General features: G+C 47.1%; 1 protein-coding gene across 2 annotated transcripts in view; it reads right to left on the reverse strand.

Moving 5' to 3' along the window:
- Positions 1–24694, reverse strand: part of LOC116427547 (uncharacterized) — a 76368-nt gene that overhangs the window by 36376 nt on the left and 15298 nt on the right. The window lies entirely within an intron of this gene.

Raw genomic sequence — 24694 nt, forward strand, 5'->3', positions numbered from 1 at the left:
GGCTCCCCGCAAGTTTGCCGTTCGCGTTCATTAATTAACGCGGTTAAAACAAGCGCAAATCACTAATTGGCGGGTAATTTGTATAGTAATAGTGACCCGAGACTTCATACAGGCCGCCGAAAGGGGCCAGTGCGATGGGGTGGCTCCGCTCCGGTGGATCTCACCGAAAACTGAGGAAAGGAGCGCGCCGCGCCGTTAGAGGAACGAGGCACTTTGAACGTCGCGATTCTTTGTGCGTCGTCTTTGTGGGCGGGACTTCAATGCGACTGCCACTGATTAAGAAATTAATTGTTTCTCTTTTAATTGAAACGTTACAATTTTCGCGCGAGCTCCTGGCGAGATTTTCAATGAAACATAGCGGGAAAGATCATATAACGTTGTTATTGCGTTTCTACTGTCAGCTGAAAGGATTTCTGTTTCTGTAAGGTGGTGGAAACGAAGAATAAGCAATTTAGAGAAATTGAGAATCTTTCAGATGTTTGAATCCCAAAATTAATTGAAACGGCAGAAGCTCATGCAGTTATTTACAAAATTTTAGACATTTTCAGAAATTGTCGCGTGTAAGATACAGTGTGTTTATATAAACAAACGATTTCAAACCAATCTAGTCAAATGTTGTTCGTGAAACAAGTTGTCATGTAGAGATGTAAGTGAATTATGTAATTCGATCAAGTTGGTATAAAGATAATTAAATGTTAAGTAGTTCCCAAACAAATCAATTTGGCGGACAATGAAAGTAATTGTGTCTTAAATTTAAAACTTCTCTATCAAATTTAAAACTTAGAACCCTAAGAAGATTAAGAGACCACGTACGTAGCCATCCAGAACATTTTACTGTCCTCCAAATAATCCTTTACTAAACCGTAGACATCTCAGACAGACATATGAGTTTCAATTGCTTCTAGTATTGCGGTAAAACATAGTTTCCAAACATCCCTACAAAACGTGACCCACCACGTCTAGATGACGGTAAATATGCACACTACTCTAGACTAGTTTTCTTCGAGCACCGAACCTCTCTAGACAAAAAAGGGGTGGTAGGGGTAAAAGACGCGGAAAGACGACGACGAAGCAGAGGACCGTCCTTGTATTCTTCCGTGCCGCGAGCGAGCAAGTCGAGCGAAGTAAACACGCGAACGACTTAACGCGAAGCCGAGTATAACAGAGAGAAATCGAGACGGAGAGAGAAAGGGAAACTTAGAGCAAAATAGAGACTCGGTAAGCGGAGTCTGCTACATGCCCGGATATTTTTCCATTCTTCTCTTAATCTTTCGTTCCGGGGTCCCTATCCTGCTTACCCTTAAACGCACACCCACGCACAAACACACACATACAGAAAGTGAGGCTGACGTCGTGGTGGTGGAAGTATCCTAGAGTAGCAAGCCGGAATGGCAGTGAGAATGGCAGTCAGGTTGATCTTGCACTTTGGATCCCGGGGGGACGGAAAGAAGTACGGTTCAGCGGGAAACCGGTAGTGCCAGCGCGGCTTGTATAACCCGAGATCCCTGAATGCTCGACAATGTGAGGCAACCAGCTCAACCTTCGAGTCTTGGCCTTCGCTCGGTGCCGTTGGGAGCAATTTTTAAGATTGCTTCCGCCTGGCGGGCTAACGCGCGGCTCGTCGCAGAATCGACGAGCGTTTTCCATACTCATCCGTGATTTCCGGGTGAATCGAGATACGCCGTCGACGTCGGATCATTCTATTAAGAAGCCTCGTCTCCTCCCCTTTTCGCGCGGATGTTAGCCGCACGGTCGTTCGCGTCTCGTCACGGGATATAGGTCGCTGGGGATAATTGCCGACTGAAATTTCTTAACGAACTCGCTAAGGGCGGAAAATGTTCGTCGACCGCGGAGTAAGGATCGAACAGCGTTGTTCGGGTACCATCGATAGGTTCTAATAACGTATAAGATCCGCGGGATGGAGGGTCGCAGGGAAACAAGGTAGAAACCGGACGGATGGCACTCGTCGATCGAACGGCACTCGAGCCAACGGAAGAAAACAATGGGATCTTTCGTGCGTCGCGTACCGATCTATACGCGGCCACCGCGAAGAAAGGGCGAGAGGAGGAGTCAGGTGGCAGAAACGCGAGAGGCTCTTCTCATTCGATCACTCCAGATTGGCTCTCTCGCCAATTAAGACAATTTCACGTGCTCTTATCAGCAGTCAGTCAGAGAAGGTTATGCACACGAGAGAGGAGAATTGAAAGAGGAGTGTGTCTCTGCAGAATCGTGTCCCTCGCCCTTTCTCTCTCCCTCCCGCGGCGGGGCGCGCGTTCGCGTTCACTTTCTCCCTTTCTGGTTGCTCTCCCTTTCGCGCTTCCTCTCTCTCTTTTCGTCTCTCTATTTCAACGTCTCCTTGAACCGTCACCGGCACCCACCCATCAGGACCGTGCCACCCCCGACTTCAGCCTCTCGGAGGTAACGTGTATGTGTCACCTGCGTCTATAATCCTTACTCAACCACCCATCAACCGCATTCAAGCTCGTCGGATCGCCGAGTATAGGCGGAATATGGTAGGTAGACTGGGCTAGGTCTGGGCTGGGCTGCGCTCGGCTGGGTTATGTACCTACGTAATACTGCATGGTAGATACCGTATATATATCTGCGAAGTGCCTAATTAAAACAGACACCAGGAGACAGAGAGAAAACGGGCACGGAGAGACGAGGCCGGCCGCATAATAGGGTGCAAGGGCGCGAGGGAGATGGCGCTAGTTCCGTAGTCGGTTTGACAAAAAGCGCGCGAGTGCTAGAATTGCCACTCTTCGACCACCAAGTGCACCGGAGAAGAGCAACGGTGAACGAGAAGAAAGGAGAAGAGATCGGGAGAGGGAGAGAAACGAGGAAGGAGGAGAGGAGCCTGCCGGGAGGAAGATAGTGAGAGTAAGGGCTAGAGGGTGAGCCGCGAAGTCATTCATTATAGTATTGTATAATTAGGATAATAATAAGCTCTTCAGGGGCTTGGGATTTCTTGCGCCCCGTTGCAACGGGGCGACGTCGGGAGAGGAACAGAGAGAGCTTGGGGAAACAGAAAGAGAACGAGGAAGAGAGGAAACAGAGGAAGAGAAAGAGAGAGAGAGAGGGAGAAAGATGGAAGCAGAAACAGAGGAAAAGAGTGTGATCCTCCTGGAGGGTGCTGATTATTAGCATCTAATTACGACCTGCTTTTGCTACCGAAAAAAAAGAGAGACAGTGAGGGAGGTGGTGGTTAGAAAGGAAATGAAGATGCGGGGTGTCTTCGAGGAGGTAATAATTAGCCCTTCCTACGAACGGAAATCGTTAGCTCGCGTTTTTCGCGATCCTCACCACCGCCGGAGAGAATCTTTTTTCTGGGGAAGGAAAAAACGATGAATGACCAAGGTGCAGAAGTATCTTTCTTTCCCGCGACTTGTTCGATCTTAATGGAGCTGATGCCACTTGAACGGTCTTAAGCGGACCCCACCCCACTAAACGTTTCCCTCGATATTCAATCTCGCCCCCGTATCTTTTTTTCCTTTCCTCGTATATTTCTGAATTATCGTCGACAGAAGAATCATTCTGCTCGAGGCTTTCTTAAATTTTAATTCTTTCTCACTCTTGGATCCCCACGTCACAAAGGGTCCGCGGCACTCCCATTCGGCGGCGCCCGCGAATTCGTGAATTCCTCTTTTGTGACGGCGATGCGTATTGCGACGCAGGTGAGGTAACAATGCGGAGCTTTAGAGGTGCCGTGTATTGAAGCGTTTAATGGCAATGATGGTTGTCGACGTGACGCCTCCTTCATACGTGATCTTTATCGTCGCGAGTTGCTGTTTCGACGCGTCGCTTTTGTAACGGATTACACGCCGTATAGGCGAGAGTACCAATTAAAAGGGGGAACGTCAGTGCTTACTTGTGTGTGCGTGTTTTTCCTTTTTTTTTTAATTTTACTCCACTCCGTACTCACTCGGGTCGATTCTTGTTCGCCAAACAAAAAAGAAACTCCAAGAATGTGCCATCTTTACGATACCTGATAATTATCGATATCTTTCTTTTCCTTAGCTCCTCCTTCCCCTTCAAAGGTTTCGAGGTTGGTTTGCTAACTCTTTCTTTTAGTCCCACATTTGCATTTTGACTCGACAAACAAGGCGTATGCGAAACGTTTGGCGATGAGGAAAAGCACGATACGGATTCGTGCATTTCCAAGCCGCAGAGTGACTCTGGGCGTAACGACGTCTCGCGTCTTCTCGCCTTACACACTCCCCTACCACTGCTTCTTAAGCCAACGAACCGGCTCCCTTTTAACGGTTATACCAAGTCGGTCGACCTTCGACAATACAGAACACCTCGGTTCCCCAAGACCGGGGCTGACCCTTAAAATCTCAATCCCTCGCCCGGCTTTCTTGGAGAAACTTTCCCACGGACGACTCCATCGGGAAGGGGAGTAAACGCTTAAGGAACGGCCGACAATCTGCTAAGATTCGCAAAGTGTCGGCTCCGGTGTCGATCACCTTGAAAGCTTTGTCCCCCTTCTATGAAACAGCTGTGACTGAACCGGGAGCAAGCCTCTGCTTCCTTTAAATGTATCCCCCAGGGAAAGGCGTTCGTGTTTCCAAATTATGTAATCGATTTGTGGGATCTGCGGAGATTGACTTATGCTCAACGGTAAACCTTTTTTTATGTGATAGTATTTTGCATTGAGATGTCAAATATGATTATTCGTCACGGTTTGTTCATTTTTGTTTACCGATTGTATATTGTAACAGGACGAGCATATTGTTTCAATAATTTTTGGTATTACTGGTAGAATATTGTAAAGCTGATTGAGATTCAATCATACTTCAGTAAATTTTAGATTGGATTACACTTTCAGGATGAAAATTTATGTAAAAGATTTAGAATATTATGCTTTTAACAATTGTAAATATTTTAATCGCACAAGCAATAGTTAAAAGTTAATCAATGATAACGCGATCGGTAGTAAATGTAATTTCGATGCTTGAATATTTTAGCGCGTATCAGGATAATGTGGAGTTATGTGAATGTTAAAAATTAAGCATCAAATATAAATGTATGAATGAATAAAAGATTTGAATTTGAAAGTGACTGAAACTCGTCTAATTCAATAAATCTTGTGACGCAATAGTTTCCGGCAATTCTTAATTAAAAATAGTCTTGAATACCAGGTTTAAATATAATTACTTTCATCTGCTTGATAATTACTAAGAGAACAATAAGTCATTTTTTCTTAAAACCATTAATTTTAAAGATTCTTGTAGATTACAACAATAAGTAATTACCAATATAAAATATATCTCCCAAACTAATGGCACGTCAGGAATAATGAATATTCTTGAACAAGAAATAAAGTGCTGTATCGATTAATTTATAAACCAATGAACGATGCTGCACAAAAGAAAACCAAATTCAATTTCACATGTTCCCCACGCAGATATTTAAAGAAATCGTATACAACTCAAATTTCATTCTTTTCAAATCCATCCAATTTTCCCACGACATAATTTTCCACCCTGCAAATAATACGCAATAATAAATGACAATCGCACACCTCGCGCAGACCAGGAGAAGCAACAAATGTGAACCCGAGATTGCTCTGCGCGTCTGAATGCCGGGCGCCTCGCGTCTCCAGGAACGTTCAAGGAGCAGTTTAATTAGTACTGAAAGGAGAGCAACAACGGGAGTCGCGGGTTTCTTTCTTTCGGCGGGTTGTAATTACTGTTGGGCAGAAACAAGTCCACTCGGAGAATGGCAGTGCGCGTTCAGCGCGATTAACAGAAAGGCATCGCGCGGGCGACGTTTACTGGCGCATTCAGCCGCCATCAGCGGAGATAAATTCACGCGTAGGTCGCTTTGTGCGAGCGGCCGATGGCGTCATAGCCAGCTGGAAAAACCGTGGAGAGCGGTCGCGCGCGCGGGCGGAGCGGCCGCGACGAGGGTGCGCAAGAAGAAGCTAGCAAAGAATTCGAGAGGAACGTCGTGTCGCGCTCTACTTTATCCTCACGGGTAACGGGCACGAGGCGTGAAAGTGCATGTAACGAGAGAACATTAAGCAACCGCGCGAGCATGTTTACGTATTTGCGCGCGTGCACATCCCGGTGTCTCCCTTCCGTGCGCGGGTCATGCTGGCGTCGCGTCTCGTCTCGTCTCGTCTCGTCTCGTCTCGTCTGGTCGTGTCTCGCCTCATCCCTTCACGCCCACGTCTCGCGCGCGTGCAACCGAGTAGACTTTCCACAGACGCGCGTTGGGTGACTTCTCTCCGGGCGAATCGTGGCTCCACGCGGGGGTGTGTACGCGCGTGTGTCGCCTCATACATCCCTGGGAGAGGCGTGCGTGCCTCATAAGCGAGGATGGATGGGTGAGTACACGCGTTTGCCCGTCAGGGCGTAAACGTCCATTCAGAGGGCGCGTTCAAAAAGGTGTCGCGCAGGGTCTTGATGCTGCACCCTGTGCACCCTTCTTAATTGGTAATTAACACTTTAACGCCATCTGCACTCGGATTCGCAGGCGGCAAACGCAACGACGCTCGTCGTCGGCTCACCACTGCCGGTGTTGCCGTTGGTCGCCCCGGGTACGCGTCTCATATGTTCCTCGCCCGCCCGTTGTCGAGACCCGTGCAATGCGGTGGCGCGACCGCGGCCCGGAAAATCAAGTAATTAAAATACAAGTTAACAAGTGATTACTTCATTCTTTTCCGTCATGGCCACTCAGCCAAGTACGATGCATTCTGTGGGCGCGCCGGGTTCCGAGCTAGCTTAAGGGTTGCTCGCTCGCTCGCTCGTTCGCTCGTCGCGTCGACGGTGTTGTTGATTGCGACCGGCGAAGCGGTGCGTTGGGCTAAGGGCGTCACGAAGGTAGGAGGAGAGGGCGGGAGGAAACGGGGTGATATCCGGTGCCGCCTTTCGGTAGGGGTGACGGTTCGTAGCTCGTGAACGATGAACTTTTCCGCGGAACATCTGAGGGCATCCGACGAATGGGTACGCGAATTAGATCATTTTCTCGGGGATGCGCGTCACGCGGTTAAATTACCGGGGGAACGTAATTGGAATTTCTTTCAGGACACTGGGAAACCCGGGGTCGTCCGCGTCACGGCAGACGCCCTTCGCGGTGCATTTGGCGCTGTCGAGGACTCGAGATTTATCGAATCCGTTGGGGTGATATTAAATAAAATATTTCGTAAGATATATAATTAACGTATGAGGAATTTACGGATAACGTCAATTCGACGGATTTTAAATGGTCGACGCTATGGGAATTCGAAGTGTTACTTCTTACCAATGTTGACTTTAATCGACGTATTCTAATGAATTTACGTGCATCTTTTAAGTTAAGACATCTGCACACTTGTCCCTATAGAAACAAATGTTTGAAGAGTACAAAACCTTATTTTTACAGAAATACAAAAAGGAATTCCACAGACTTTAAGAACACTATAGGTGATGCACAAGAGGCCCAATTATTCGCAATGAAAGGACTCGCTTAACTATCATTTGAAATCTTCAGCCCGTTATCGATAAGACACCCAAACGAAACTCCCCAAAAATTGGCCGCGACAATGAAATATGCACGGGCGTTCGTTCAACCCACCGAAACGGGGGCCAAATTGACACTCAGATAACGATCCGGTAAAAGTTACTTCACCGGTTCGAAAACAGCCGTCCCTCTGGCCATCTTGACAAAAGGGACACGCGTGTCCATGTCTCGACCGGCGTGCTTCCTCGACCCGCCGGCTAAACTACCCTCTTTTCCACGAGCGAGTTTCCTAAGCTTGCGAGACAATCGTTCGGCAATCGCACAGCAGATGTGCCCCCGACAATGAACTCCTGGGCCCTCGCCCTTCATAATAGAGGGAACTCGAGAAACGGCGGCACGAAAAGGTAGAAGGGGACGAGGAGGGGCCCCGCCGGTTCGAACACGGGGCTTCCACGGCAGGGCACAGACTTAGCCAACGAAGGTTCCGTGCGCCGCACGCGCCGATCTTACAATACACACTTCGTGTGTCCCTTTACTTTTCGACTCCCCTTCGCCCCTCGCCTTCCTCTCCCCTTCTCTCTTTCCATTTTTTCCCTACATCTGGCTGCCTTAGACACACGTTCCCACCCCTTCGTTGATCCTCTCTTTTTCTCCCGGCTAACTCGTTTTCATTCTCCCGACCGTCAACTGGGTAGCATCGATGCTTTCAAGAGTCAGATAGACAAATAATTTCTGCGGCAGTGACGTACGCACGGCGGATGCAAATTGTGCCCAAATTTATTATGCAAAGAGCATTAGGGCCGAAACCGACTGAGAAAACTTGTCTGCGGGCAAGCCGGTGTTCATTGAAATCGAAAGGCATTTGCATACCTAGACTGACGCGACACTGTAAGCGATAGCGTGCGCACGCGGGCCTTGCTCGGCTAAAGAAACCCTTTTTGTCTCGAAGAACGGACACGTTTTGCGCGCGCCATTTTAAATACACGGACATGTTTTTAACTTTCCCGCTTCGACGATTACAGTCCTAAAATCACGTGTTTCTCGCGATTCGGAGACTCCTCGGTATCGAGAAACGTGTATCGAGACGCAGACCCGAGTAACACGTGACAGTAGGATCAATTGGAGAAACGTAACCTGGTATCTCCTCCGCAGCAGCATGGTAACCTCTTACCGCGGGATTTCCGGCTCCTTTAAGGGAGCGGGGCATACCGAGATGGAGAAAAGAAATCCCAGAAGGGAGGGGGGTAATGCAGGACTGCATGATACGTCCAAGTAGAGAGAGGGGTGGTTTTCAAAGCTACGAGGAGTAAGAGAGAGTCGAGGTTCTGGGCTCGGTGGGCGCGCACGCCGAAGCAGTGCGAGGATCACGGGGCAAGGGGTGAAAGGTTGGACGAAAGAGAGAGAGCGAGAGAGAGAGAGAGAGAGAAAGAGAGAAAGAGAGAAAGAGAGAGAGCGAGAGAGGGAGAGAGAGAGAGAGAGAGAGAGAGAGAGGGGGGGTGGGGGCAGCTGCTTTGAGCGGTTTCACTCTTCAATGGTCCCGGACTATCCCTCCTTCTGCTCCCAGTACTAAGCCCCCGTCCGCCTTCCACCCCTCCTTCAACCCCGCCGGCGTCCTCGTCCTCCTCCGCCACCGCCTATCGGTCGCGATTCGCGTCCTCGTCACACGTCGGCATCGGTCAAGCATTTTTTTATTCGATCGATTTTTTCCCCCGGCGCGCGGCGCGGCGCAGCGGCCGAGAGCCGGTGCACCGGCCGTGTTGCACTATGCATGTGCAACCTCGCGTGCATAAGGTGCGAAAGCTGGACTAGACTATTCGGGTGGTGTGGTGCTCCAAAAAGACCGAGGCTCTAACGTGGATGCACTTTCAACGGCGACAGCAGGCTGCTGCAACGCTAGATTGGGGCTCGGCGGTGTGGGAGAAGGGACGTCAGACGCGAGCGCCAAAGTGCCCGATCACTTTGCTTTTAAAGTATTCTTTGATTATGGCAGATCCGGTGGATCGGATGAATTTTTAATGGTTCAATTATCCGGGTTGCAGCGCGATGCACCGTGATACGGAGCGTCTTAACTTTGCCGACGACCCGCCGATCCCCTTTCGGAGCAAATTCGAATTTAAGGTCGATGACCCCTTTCGATCGATTGGTAAGGATGTTTTTCGAGAGCTAATTGGAATGCAGCGTGAAACCGTTGAGTTGTCGTTGCCTTTTACGTCAATCGTTTTGTTTCGTAGTACCGGCTCGCACGTACAACGGAGAATATAACTTGAATTCAGTAAATGTTGTAACTCCTAAATTGAATTTTCAGGTACGATTTCTTTCCTTGCTGGAAATTTATTAACAATCATCCTTAAACCAAGGATTTAATAGAAGAATTCTCATTTTCAGTCAATCCTATTTAAGTAAACTATCATTATCTTCCTGTACGAACCAAAGGTGATACCGCAAGATGCATTGTAATAATTAACCAAGGATTGGTACGCTTTCCGTCGAAACGATCCACACGTCCAAGTAAAATATCGAAGAATTTATCCCGGTCATTGAGCAATGCGGGACACGCAGCTGACGAAATTCTTCCGTAGTGTGTTTACCAATCGTATCGTAGGAAACGTCGCCGGTCATCGACTCCCCATTCATCCGGCGATGTGGCGGGAACCGTTAACCGCGAGGCTGCGATGAAAGAGGCTGAACGAGCCGGATCCCCGGGTCCCGGGTCCCGACGTCACCGACGATTTCTCCGGTACTCTAACCTTAAATTTTGCACATCTGTCCCGAAGCTCCGATGCCTGCTGGGACGACAATGAGGCAGTTAAGTCCTTGGTGCATCGGCTGAGTACACACGGTGTGGCACGGGCAGCCGGAGACGAAAAAAAGAGAGGGGCAAAGAGGACAGGCGAAAGGGAGAAAAAGAGGGAAAGAGCAGGACGAACCCACGGCGGGCGCGCACGTCGACGCGGGGGCAAGTACACCCACGGACTCCGGGGGTAGCTCACATTAACACGTACACAGGCCTGGAGACGCGTAGGAGAAGGGTTACCTAGGTTAGGGACTCGGAAAACATCCTTTGTCGAATACCCTACCGGGACCGCTCAACCGCCCAGCAACTCGTTCAACTCGCTCAGAAAAAATCAATAATTCTTTGTCGTCAAGTTTACCTCCTGTCATGCCACGCTAAACCACATTACGAGCGCAGCTTGCAGCTTAAAAGAGCTGCAAGGCGAAACAGAGACGCGGGTCTAGGTCGCTGTTTTTCAAGGGAGACTCGGCTTAGTCCGATACGTCGACCGTTTGCCACAGAATCTCATCGCATCTTAATTTCTTGCCGACCGAAACGAATGCCACAGTATTTGCCAAATATTCCTCTTGATGCTCATAAAAGATCATTTTCATTCACTACTAGAATCTAACGTCTCTCCCTCTTCGAGTAATGAGCTCAATAAGTCGACGGTGAACAAATTGAATCGTGATTTACGCCAGAAAACTGTCGAATCGTATTTCACATTTGCTGCAAGGATTTTTGTGGGGATTAGTGGTGGAATAGAAGGGGCGCGTTAAGTATGGGGAACGGTTTCCGTGGCACGGTAAACCTTGGAAATTGTCGTCGACCCCCAGAGTTCGTTCTATAGGAAACGAGAATCGTAGAATCATCGCGTGATCTGATCTACGAAGGGCCGTTACGCGTTTGATGAAGGATGGTGACGTGTTGCGGCGCGAGGGGGTAAGCGAAGAGAGGAAAAAAACACCAAGAGTTCAACTGCGGCACGTGAGAACGAGGGAGACGAAAAACATACGAAAGACCGTGAAAGAAAGAAAGATACGAGGGACTCTTTCAGGGGTGAGACTCATGCCAGTAGGGCAGTAGGTTAGCTAGGGGCGATAGGCATCCCCCAGCATCTCTAGCGCACATAGTCGGTTGGGTAACAGTAAATAGGATTTGCTAAACAACTGTCGACCGCTAGGGATGAACTGAAGCTGCCGTAAATATTCGACCGACTTACGCTTATGGTCGTCTAAAACGATCCCGTCCTATCGGGTGCAGGTATACAGGCCCTTTATTCCAAACGCCCAGAAAAGAACGTCTAACGACGACTGTTCGTGCTATTACATTATGAATCGTAGTTTCCGGGCTCGAATTAATTAGCCTTATGATTCGTAAACAAGATGAGTCAGCTGACTGAAGTGTTTCCGTTCCTGACCCTCGCACGTTAATCGAGTGAATTTGATTTCAACGAAGATCAAATGTGAATGTCCCTGTTTTTAATTATATATCTTTTTATTATATATTGCGATTAAATTTAGATTTAATTGAATTCAGAAAATATCAATGATTCTCTAGAATGATTAACATGATAGTGCTATTAAGAGAAAAAAGATATTCGTTTCAATTGGGCAATTGTTGTTGTGAAAAGAATCTTTCTACGTGGGTTATTTATTTATATTTCAGATTTATATTTAAGAATATATTTACATATATTCTTCGGATATCGTTACTTGTACACAAATCAAATGTCAATACCTATAAAATTTGTTTCTTGAGGAACTTTGTAAAAGTGACCTTCTTAATCATTTTACAACGACGAATGAAATTTAAATAAAAATTTGAAAGAAACAAGAGCAAAATTTTCTTTACATGAAGCGAGGGAAATTCATATTTCAATCAAATGCAAGTTGCCATTCGAATACTAGTGTTACTATAATGTTTACTATTGTTAATGTAAGCAAAGCCATATTTCTGCAGATTAACACGGCAATATATAACAACTTCGATCCTCTAGACGTCATAGAACATGATTATCGTGACACGAAAACAGTCTCTTACATTTTTCTCTGCGGACACGTTCGAGGTTGCTACTCCTTTAACGACGCCGGCCTACTTGTCGCCCGTATGTCGTGTCGTAAGATAGTCGTGCTTTGCGTACTTCGTTTGCCCGCATGCTTCCAGTATACTCAAGAGTCGGCTCAGCATATGGGCGATTTACATACGACGCCAATAAGAGTCCCGTTCGACGGCCATTGCCCAGGGTATGCGGCCTCTGCGCCCGTTCCAATGAGTTCTTTTGGAGGAGCGCCAAATTAAAAGTACATTAGACCAGCGTTTACGTTGCCCAGACGAATTTACTACATGTTCCCGCGCCGGATTCGGGGATACAGCGATAGACGAGTGAAATGTTCGGGCCGGCACCGAACGTTGGAAATCCTAGAAGCGCACGGTATCAATTCAACAATTCGAGACGGAGAAACGTGGTAGATTATTCGATAAATCTGAATCCCCGAGCGTCTGTGAATTTATTGTCCGGCCTCGCGCGCCCTTTCTAGCGTCGAAAGGCACTCGATCGACGCCCAACTGCCGGATAGGAACGAGAAAGTGCAGCCCGCGACCGGCGATGCCGGGAGAAGAGTAATATCCTAGGACGCATACCGTTTGATCTGGCTCCGAGCCACGGTGTAAAGGACAGATGCAATTTGCCTGATATCGTTTTACTGACAAAAATATCGAATGACGTGGCACCGGGACCAGTGACAACGACCCTCTCCTCCCTCATCTTTGAATGGGCGATGGACATTATCGGCCGCGTACCGGTAGTTGTTGAATCTCCTACAAATATATTTCCTCTCTTTTTTTTACTAGCCCTTTCATTTAATTTCTCGCACCGCTTGACGATCATCGGTTCATTTTGCTCCTATCGGCATCATCGAGTCATTCACGTCCATTGATTTCTCTTTGGTACATGTAAGGTTCATTGATTACCAGAGTCCACGGACGGTGGCTCGTTGAAGTTTGAACTAACCGTGTTGCCGTATTACAGAAAAGCTTGTCCGATCTGTTATTCGAATGTTCTGATATCTGAACAGAGAGTTTCCTAGCAACAGATGGTTTCACCAATAAATAGCGATTAGATTGATTCAGCATTTATCTACACCGTTGTTTAAAGGTTTCAGTTCCTTTCTAATATTCGTGGTTTACGAAGGAATGTTGTAAACTCCAGGATAAAATGATAGGACATCTCTAGATTTTTAGAGTTTCACAAATTCAGTACAATATGTAAGCATTTTGTATGTACTTATACAAGAGTTAACTTTGTCCAACAACATGTGATAAGACCAGCAGCTGTTTACTCTCGTTTCTCTGAATTGGAGCTGTTTATATGAAAAACGTGCGTGACAAAAAGATAGGACACTAGGTTTAAAGTATGATAACGAGAAATTTACGATAGTTAATAGACGAACATTGAAGTAGTAGGATCTGTGCGTGATTAGCTTATATATTGTAATGTTTGTTTAGAGTCATTTGGAATCTTAAGTCTAGTATTAATCGTAAAATGGGTCACGGAAAACAGTTGAATGAAACAGGGAAGAAAACCATTTTAAAATTAAAGAAAGAACAGTTGAATGTGGCTAAAATTGTAAAAATTATAAATCGAAGTAGAAATGTGACCATGAATTTTCTTAAAAAACTGCTTTTACTGCTTGAATAATTCGTAACATGTTAAGAATTGCATCCAATTTACAAATCGCAGAAGAAACTGGTGTAAATACAAATGTAAGAAAAATACAACGAATATTTAATAAAGCAAAACACATTCAAAGAAAAAATTTGAAAGGTGAACCGCTGTTAATACCACAGCATGTAGAGGATGGAATGAACTTCTCTCGTGACACATCAGATGGAGGAAAAAGTGGCGAAATGTCATCTTCGTTGATAAAAAGATATTTAATTTGGATGGGCCGGATGCCTGGTCTTATTACTTTCACGATTTGAGAAAAGAGTGAGGTTGTTAAAGTAAGACGACATGCAAATAGAAGAGGTATTACGTTATGGACAAAAATTAGATATCGTGGTAATACCAACATAAGGTTTATCGATAAAAAAATGAATAGTGCCACTTATGTAAAACTTATACATGAAGAAATTGAAACGCATATTGTCCGCATTGTTGGTGAAATATTCATTTTTCAACAGGACAATGCAGCTGCCCATACAGCAGAAATCGTTAAAGACTACTTTTTTATGAAATAACATAAATGTTTTACGATGACTGTTAAGATCTTATGATCTAAATATAATAAAAAATGTTTGGAGAGAATTATCACGGAATGTATATCGGCATGGCAGACAGTTTAATTCAATAGATGAGTTAAAAATAGTGATATACCAAGAATGGAGAATAATATCCAAAAAATTTATAAAATCTTTATATAAATTTTTACCTAAACGTATGTTAGAAGTCAATGAAAAGAAGGGAAAGTGGACGCGTATATTAAAGTTTTCATATAAATTACCAAACCTATTCTATCATTTTGTCGTACATGTTTTCATATAAACCGATAAAATTGAAAGAAAAGAGTGTAAACAACAGCTGACTCTTTCACAACTTACCGAAGAAAGGATATTCTTTACATTAGTGCATATAAAATTGTTGTATATTGCATTAAACTTATAAAACATAAAAAATCTGGAGGTGTCCTATCGTTTTGTCGCGGAGTGTATGTTTCAAGTTTTCAGATGGTTCTTTGACGTTCTACTCCACTGCGTTGTCGGTCTTTCACTTGAAAAAGCTGTAATATTTTATTATTTTTCTTTAATAAAACTTCCTCATTAAGCGATGTTATAGTTCAAAGGAATTTCCCGTTTGAAGTTGTCCTATTCAAGAAAGGAAGTTGCTTCCGTGGAAGTTATGTAAAGGAGTCCGAAGGGACTATTTAAAATAAATATAAACTAACGACTGCAATTTTACCTTTCTACACTATGAAAATACCAACTCGAAATCTTATATATATGTATACCTCTTATCACAAATATTCCAAATTTACTTTCAACTGTCAAATATCCTAATGCAATGTGCTTGGGAAACTCTGGGGCGTCCTCTACACCGTGGCCCCGCGGTTTCTAATTTTCCCCTCGAATCGCGAAAACAAACCAGCGTTTGCACACTGAAATCCAAGCACCATGTGAAAACGCGTATCATGTAACGGTGTACGCACGGGTTCAGCATCGCATAAGCCCGTTGTTTCGAATTTAGGAGTGTTTAGACAGCAACAGGGGACGCTTTCGGTGCCGAAAGGAGGAACGAGAGCGCGGGATGAAGCTCGGCCGCGACTACTCTAGCGACCGCGGGCACGCATTGTTCCGCGATCGGTGGCTAAATTGCAGAAATTTCGACGAGTCGCGGAGTCCCGGGTAAAGCGCACCGTTATTGATTGCGGAATCACTTTCGCCGTTCGCGTGTATCGCGTGTACATACGGAGTCGGCTAATGCGTTCATCGTTTTTCGCGTTTGAAACGCGGAACTCCGCGCCTCGATGTGACCGATAGAAAATGGCGCGGATTGAAATGCATTTTGCCCGGTCTGAACGTAGACGTTGCAGACCCGGACGAGATTTGAAAGCGGAGAGGGCGGTGAAAAAGAGGGCGAGAGCGCGAGAGAGGGACACGGCCGGGCAGAGGAGACCGGAGAGAAGAGAGGAGCAGAGAGAGAGAAAGAGAGAGAAAGAGAGAGAAAGAGAGAGAAAGAAAGGGAGAAAAAGAAAGAAAGAGAGATTGAGAGAAAGAAAGAGCAAGGAGAGGAGAGGAGAGGAGAGAAAGAGAGAGAGAGAGAGAGAGAGAGAGAGAGAGAGAGAGAGAGAGAGAGAGAGAGAGAGAGAGAGAGAGAGAGAGAGAGAGAGAAAGAGGAGAGGAGAGAATGCGATGGTGTAAGAGCGAGAGCAGAAAATCGAGGGTGGCGAACAACGATCCGGGGAAAGAGAGAGAGAGAGGGATGGATACAGGGAGTGAGGGAAAGGGAGAGAGAAGGAGGGTGAATAGCGGACACAGAGGAGGCGGGTGAGACGTCGGGGGGTGGAGGGGGGATGGGATTTCAAACGAAATCAATTCAGAGTCGCTGTCCAGTCGAACGTTACCCCCCCGAGTGCCAGGGTAAATGTTGGCCGAAACAGTAATTTTACGCTCGGTCCACGTCGATTTCGGATCCCGACGTTTTGCCGCGAAACGTCACAAGAGAAATCGAACCGATTCCCCGCGGGATTAGCGGGAAATTTAAAGTTACGCTCAACGAACCCGTCCCATGAACGTTTCACGCGTCACGGGTCACGCGCGAGCATTCTTCTCGCTTAAACGGTCCGCTTTTTTTCCCCCCAACCGGCCACTCACACGGCACGTCGAGAGCGCAAGGATCAGGCGGTTAGGTGAAAAGCGATGTCCGTCGACTGAAGAGACCTCGTCAGCGACGAATCAAGACGATCGCCGGATGCAACGAGTCCGAAGACAAAGGGAATGAAATAACAGGCGCGAACGGAGCGGCGTAAACGGAATAGTTGGTCATCCGACGAAATAATAAAGAGAACACCCCGGCGCGGCACAATGAACGGCGGAGGCGCGAGCGTTCGCACGAGCTAAGAGGTTTTATTAAAAAATACTTAAGTGTTTTTTCCTTTTTCCCGTTTTTTTTTTTTTTTTTGTAGGAGTGGCGAATAAATGATGCACCGCCGCAATAGAGGTAGAAGAATGGACATGCACAGCCGGGAGAAAGAGGGAAGTCGGAGGGCAGGAGGGGGGAGACTAATTCGAGGGTATAACGAAGTCGACGGTAATCCATGCACGGACAATTTCATTTCTGCCGTCGTGAACCCTCTTTCTATCCCTCGTCCCCCTTTCACTTCGGCATCTCGTTCTCCTCCATATCTTCCTCGTCCACCTCCCCACTACCTTTCTCTTTGTCCCTCTCTCTGTCTATCTATCTATGTATCTGCCTCTTTGCCGTCGGAGCCTGCGCAGTAACTTTTTTGATAAACTGTTTTCCGCGTTTTTCGCCGGTGGATGTAAATTAAATCCTCCATGGAGGCCGGAGGAGACTTGCATCTCCCAGCTGCCCCCAGGATCCGACACCGCCGTCCCTCCCCCACCTGGCCGGAGCGAGCCGCGTCCCGTCCTCCACCTCCCTCGCTACCCGGCGTCCTCTCTCGCTCGGTTTGTGCAGTCCCCCGGTCCAGCAGCCATCACGGCGGATACAAAGCCGATTAGGGCGGGATACCGAGTACATTATCATTTCACATTTTTCGTGCGGAGTCTCCGTTATCTCGCGGATAACGGGGGCCGTCCTCTGCCGCCGCGCCGCTCGTTCGTGTTCACGAGATTTCGCGCGGACCGAGGGATACACGTCAGTTAGCCGGGTGGCCGGTACCGCTTTTCCGCGGAAATCCTTCGAACCCGGATGAAAAATGACGGCCCACAGCTGGCCGCGCCGCTAACCACGCCAGAGACTCGCACGGGGAGAGGGGGACCGGCAGAGTTGCAATAATAGATTGCGCGGGACTATTATGGAATTAATTTGGAAACCTTTTGCTATGTATTTGTTTTTTGCAGCTGTGATTCGCGAGAGAAAATCTGGGAAGATATTGGCGGAACTAATATGTTTTAGCTCGATAAAAGATTTTTATTGTATTGAGCACTAAACGCGGTGGTTACCGACTCTACGGTGCTATCAAATTTTGTTCGAAGTGATTGAAACAAGACAAATACCGCCGGACATTTTTTGGTACGATAGTAGGATAAAGCAAATAGTGCACCATTGAATGATTAATGTAAGTAAATTAATTGAAGTTTGAGAAGAATGACAATTTACGTGGTAGTTCATGTTTTAATCGTGCCCGCTGGAGGAGCAACTGGAGTGCAGTTAGAAGGTAGATGTCATACCTACTTAGCAGTCTTTAAAATATGAATTACTCGAAACATCCAATAAGTTCGAGTTCAACGAAATTGGAAACTCGGAATAGATTGAAAATATCAATGAAACTTACTCCTAAGAAGTACGTATTATTTCGAATTCCGACAGTGTTATTAGTTTCTATAAGATATAGTTTACGTCGCTCCGCTTAGGAAACTCTATTCCTCGCGCTTCCAGAATTTCCTTTTTCCACGAGCGTCTGAAAAGTACAGACTCTCGGTTCCACGGGAAACAATTACTCAAAGCCGGCGAGTCCGCGTGTACTTAACAACGGAAAGAAAGGAAGCGAAGGGGTTCAAGGAGTGGAATCAGTGTCGCGAGAAAACCGAGCCCGGCCCCGCTAATAGCTGATGCTTTCGTCTTAAGGCAGAAAAGAAGATATTCGTGTCAGTTGGCCTCTCCCGTTGCAAATGAAACAAAGAGGATTGCAAAGGAGAACGATCAATATTTAGTTACCCGTGGAGCCCGTGGTCAATATAACATTTTAATTCCGTAACAGACAAGAGCAGCCGTTCCTTTTATGCCCGCGACGAAGGCGATCACGGTGCACGGGTGAACAGAACAAAAAAAAAGAAGAAGAAAAAAGCAGGAGGAAGAAGAAGGAAAAAAAAGAGAAAACGACGCGGAGACGGCGCGCATTCATCGGACGATGAATTTTCTGGGTCTCTCTCTGCCCGTGCTTGTACTTGCCGGGCTAAGTAATGCATCGCAAGTAGCACATCCAGAGTAAAGCCGACCGGCGAGAGAGAACTAGGCAGCTTGCCAACTGTTTCCTTCGCGGATCGACCAACTATTTCCAATATTTCTTAGGGAGAACCGGATATTGTACACTAGTCGGGAGATGTTTCGGTGTAATTTGTGTCTGGCAGGAATGCATTCGCTGAACAATGGATAGGACGGATAACGAGCCCTCGGACTCTGTTCATACGGCCAAGACAATGAAATTCTTTATAACGTCACCGGCATTTTTTCTCGGCATGTTAAATACCCGCGGTACGATGCAACTGCCGGGCTTTACGTAATCGGGACACGGTGCAATATTACCAGCGCGGCGAACCTAATCCATCTTCATCGCGACTTCTCTTATCCGTGCAATGGTACAGCATTAAGGTCTAATGGGAAAAGCCATTCTAGAGATTTCCCATTAAACGGTTAAGTTTCTTTCCCGCGGGATTATATTCCCCAAGTACACGAAGACTTCAATGGGCAACATCCACCACAGCTTGGCGTAGTCGAAATCACTCGAGATCCCCGAGCGCACCCTTTCGCTCGTGGAAAGAAAGGAGCGAAGAAGCAACATCTTCCTTCGTCCTTCGGCTTGCATTCTCTCTTGGCAGGGTCAACGAACCATTCCGTTCGACCAACAGGACGACCGGAAAGGAGACTCCCCGGAGGGCGAAGTGGGGGCGGGTGGGCGAGGAGGGGGTGGCAGGAAAAAGGTCTTTGGCAGGGAGTGTACCGTACTCATGCTGCAAGTAGCAGCTCATAGTGGCGGATTAGCCTTGCAGTGGTGATGCTTACATCCCCTATAAAGTCCCCTGGTATCACCCTCTGCTGCCCCCCTTTTGCCTCCCGTTCCTCCTCCTTCCAACTGTCTCACTCTCTCTCTCTCTCTTTCTCTTTTGCCGCGCGGAGACTCGCTCCCATCGAAACCCCGTCAGCCAGCCCCCGCCTCCTTCGTTGTTCCTCCCGCGATAACCCTGCGGCCACCGCATTGTCTGCCGCCCAGCCAATACCAGTCGTAGTTCTCGTACTTGTGTTCATTATCAAAAAATTCGAAAAGGAACGATGCTGCTGCCTGGCTGACTGGTTGCCTGCTGCAACACCAGCAGGAACCCCTTACGTTACGGCACTGACGTTTCACGAGGGGTGGTGAGGCCGAGGTTCCTCGCTTTCTTCATCGTCCGCTCGATCGAGACTCTTAGTCCCTTCGAACAAGTTCGAAGGTGTTGCGCGATGGCACTCGCGATTAGGATCGTCGCGACATACATGTCTTCACTACATGGGCGCGTAACCAAGTTTAGAATGAAACATCAACGATGAACGATCAACGAACATATAGAAATTGAAGAAATAGTTAATAACGAGGGTATTGTACTATAGGTAAATCAATACGTACATGAATCGTTAATATTACCGGATAGAAAAGAAGATGGATGATTTTTTGAACGCGTTGTACGCCAAGTCTTAAAGATGACTCCTGGATCGTACGCTCGGCAACAAAAGGGTAATCCTGACGGATGCGGCCGGAGGGATGGGGATGCAACGAAGGGATCGTCGGTGCGTGAAAACCAGGAAGAAAACCGAATTAAAAGAAAAATAACGTTAACCGGAAGTTTACGGCGCTTCGGGTAACTCGTTGCTAGTCTGACTTCCGGCGAGCAGGGAAAGAAAAGGGGAAGAGGGAGTAGGGCGGATTGTTGGCGATGGCGAGGAGTGTAAGGGGTTCGCGGCATTGCGGCGGCGGAAGAGAGAAGAAGAATGCAAACCAAGACAGAGATTTCGCTGCCGGCTGGTTGTGAACGGAGTGTAGAAGCGAAAGAGGGTGTAAGAGGAGATGAAGGAGGCAGCTAACGGACGAGGAGGGCAAGAGGGTTGAAGGAGGTCGTGGTGTGGGCGGGCCGAGAGAGAAAGAAGAGGTGGCAACGGTGCGCCTAGCCAGCCGAGGCGCACGGGCGAGAGAGAGCCAAGCGCCACTAATTAGTGCCAAGAACGTAATTAAGTAATTTTTAATTAAGTGACTGCCGTTTACGCGCACAACCACCACGTGGGGTAAGCTCGCTCGATGCAGGGTGCTTCATCCCGGTTGCACCGCCATAAGTCAGATTACCCTTCTTTCGAAAAAATTCGGTTTCTCGCGACTGCGCGCTCACCCATGCTCTCTTTCTCAATGCGCTTCGAAATGTTCCCGCCTGAGGCGGACAAAACTAAAGAACATTTCTTGTGTCCGTTCATCATACACGTTTCACGTGGTTCTGCATTCAGCGTGCAATATCGACAATTGATACGCTGGAGTTGTCGATGAAAATTATTTCTTTCCCGTTAAGAAATTAGATATACTGCTACTCGTGGTTTCCAAACGGGAAGAAACGTAAGAAACATCGATCGGCCATGCGGATTTAAAATAGAGATGAAATTTTCCTGATCACGCATTCTCAATAATCGATTCAGAATGAGGCAACCCGATCTCCTCGGGAAAGAAGTAAAAGTCTGCTGACACGATAGGTCGGTACTGTAGATGCCTGTCTGCGGAAGGCCACCGTCAGCAGCGTTGGTAGTTCCGTCCAGCAATAGCAGCGGCTGCTGTTGCGCAGCGAGTAGCGGGTACCCAAAGAGTTGCCACTCCATTGTGCCGTGCATTGAGTTTTTAATTAAGGAGCTTGCGCGAATTCCTCGAGACCTCGAGTTGGAGCTTAGCTGTACAGAGCCGCGGCTTTCGCCGTTTACGTACGCGCGTGTATGTCTTTGCACGTAACTCCCAGCGCGCGGGACAACCGCGTACAGACACGATGGAAGAACACGAAGGAGGGACCGCCTTTGTGAATTTCAAGGGTCTCGGTTGCGGCTGAAGAGATCACCGGCGTCTTCTTCTTTTCCGTTCCTTCGTTCCCTTCGAGGACCAGGTATAGCCGTCAGCAAGGCCGCGGCCCGAATGTCAAAGACCAAAGTTTCCTTCTTTTCATTAGAGGGTCCTGGCTACCGGCGAGCTACTGCGATACATTTCCTCCTGTTTCCCTTCTCATTCCTCTTCGTGCTGCCTCCCCCCTCTCTCGTCATCGTCTTCTGCTTTCCCTCCATGTTTTACTCTCTCTTCAGCTTCTTGCCAAGCATTCCAGCTATCCCCAACTCTTTTTCATGTTCGATGTATTACCTCTGGCTCCGCCAGCGACCATCCTCTTTCCGTCTCTCTACCGGGCTTTTGTCTCAAAGAACTCGTGCTTGCTCATTTCGCGCAGGATCCTTTCTTCCTTCCGAGGCCCAGACTATTCCGCGCGGAAGGAGAAGAAAATCGAAAGAGGACTTTTCTCGAACACGGCTACGGGCATTCAAGGCAAAAACTAACGAGACTGAGAAAACTTCGACGGAGACTTGTTTCCCTCGGAACTGGTAACAACTGCACCGAGAAATTGAAAATTTCCAGTCTTCAGTAAATACACCTAATTCCAAGACAATGCCGCTACAAAATAATGGTTCAACTCGTCGGTGACAAGGGAATTATCCGACCGATTATAACCGTCTGCCGCGAGAATGGACGTTCCGCGCGGCGATGTTTAATGCCCCACCCTCCTCAAACTCACATTACATTAGAAAACGACCCCAATTAGGACCGTGCACAACATCCGTATAGTTTCAGCACGCGGTTTCCCAAAAAAAGGAAGGAAAAACGAACAAAAAAAAGAAGAGAACGGGTACCGACCGCGTAAAGAGACGAACCGGGGAAGGGCGAGAGCAGCCCGGAGACTCGTGAAACAAGGGAACAGCGAGCAGAAACTAGTAAAAAACTGAAAGAAGAACAGGCCGGAAGAAGCGGTGGTAGGGGATAGAGAAGTAGAAAAGATTACGAGAGCATAGTAATTACAAGGTTCGCGTTCTTCCGGCTCTACCCCGGAAGCTCACATACTCCACGGGAGAACGGTCCGCTACCTATGAACGTAAGCACGCGTTCACATCTCCTCCACCTCCAGCCTCCACCTGCGGACGTTTGCATACGTGAAACTGCTGGTCTCTTTCCTCTTGTCAACGTTTCCCTCGCTCTCTCGGTTCCCCTATCTTCCTCCCTGTTCCTCTCGCGCGCTCGGGGTATCGTGTGTGCGCTACCTCAAGGCTCGAATTTTCTCCGACCACCCTCTCCCCCTTTCTTTTCCCTCGGTTGCAGTCAGCTTATTCCTCACAATAAGAGAAAACCGGGGCTCGGTCGTCATCGTTCCCGTATGGGTGCACGCTCACGTGGCCCATGTGCATATGTATGCACCGGAGCCGGGCACACGCGCGACGCTCGCGTCTAGCCTTCTCGCTAAATGGCCCTCGCCCGCTCGCCTGTATACTACGCAGTCGCCTACGCACGCCTTCCACTGCCAACCTACCCCTGGCCAACATCACCGGGCTCCTCTCTCTCTTCCTGCGAGGCGTACACAATCTTGTGGGATTAAAATACGAGCCGCCGACGCCGCCGCCACTGCGGAGAACCAAACACACGCGGTCCCATACGTGGAGATTGCCTGCAGCCCCTTCGGCCCGCACATAGTCAAGATTCACAACGAACCTCGGGTGACTACTAGTACCGAAACGACTTGGAACTTCGAGATAGGAAGATGAGATGCTTAAATTTTCTTATTCGGATTTTTGAAATTTTATTTAGTTAATTTTGCTTATAATTCCTTTTCGATCAAGGGGAACACTTAGAATCTTTTCTCCGGATAAGATGTTTACATCATTGAGAATATTTCATGAATATTCGTAAACTAATAAAGATGTTTTGGATTGTACGATAATTTGTAATCAATTATGATTGTAGTATATGAAAAAATTAACGTTGTGAATTAACACAATGTGAATTAGTAATTTCTTCATACAATTTAAAAAGATCATGAAACGAGAATCTAGTATTTTGCATTATTTCTAGGGGTTGAATAATGAGTGCAGGCCTAAGGACTTCACACGAAGCAAGCCATCAGGGATAGCAAGGAAGCGAAGGACAGCCGACGTTAACGATCGGTCACGTGCTCGACCGGTAGTTGGGGGTTGAGAAAGGAATTTCCAGTTTAGAAAATTACCACGTTATTACCCTAACCACCGAGGGCGAGCGGGAACAGAGTGGGGAGCCCGTAATGTCCACTATGATGTAGATCTGTCTTCTTGATAAGAACGAGGTAAAGAAGAAATTAGTTAGAAGAGGTCACCTTCATCGGAAAATTATCGAGAATTCCGAGACGATAAGTAAGCTGCTGGTTAATCCACTGCTGGCTTCATTATTCTGTCACTTAAGAGCATTCGATTTATCGTTAATATCGTACGCCAATTTTCATTATTATTTTATTATCGGTGGCCCCAAACACTTCCTACGGTCAGCCAATACCTTACGTTCATGTTCATCAAGCCACACTTCTGAACCTTTTTACGGGATACAACTGCCGCATCCGTCCCCGTCTTACTTCAACCCTCTCGATTACGCGGTGTGAATATTTTAAGCGAATAATGAGGGAGCAGTATTACCGGGTGGCCCACTGAAGTGTGCCTTCTACCATTAACCAGCGACCTACTCAATATAAATTATTAATGTCGCCGAATGAATACCTACTTCCTATTTATCGCTTCCATTTCTCTTCGAAAACGTTTTAAGAACCGTAAGAGTATTCGAATATTGAAATGGTACTGAGACCGATTTCATAAAGGCATTATTTTGCAATATAAATTATTATTTTGCTGTATCGGTTTCTCGTTAATAAATAATCGTTTATGAAAGTATTTTAACCATATTTTACAACGCACAACCTTTCGCAATAAGGATGATGCTGATTGAAACTGATTTG

This window comes from Nomia melanderi, chromosome 8 (genome assembly GCF_051020985.1).
Source record: "Nomia melanderi isolate GNS246 chromosome 8, iyNomMela1, whole genome shotgun sequence".
In the NCBI taxonomy this organism is placed as follows: Eukaryota; Metazoa; Arthropoda; class Insecta; order Hymenoptera; family Halictidae; genus Nomia; species Nomia melanderi.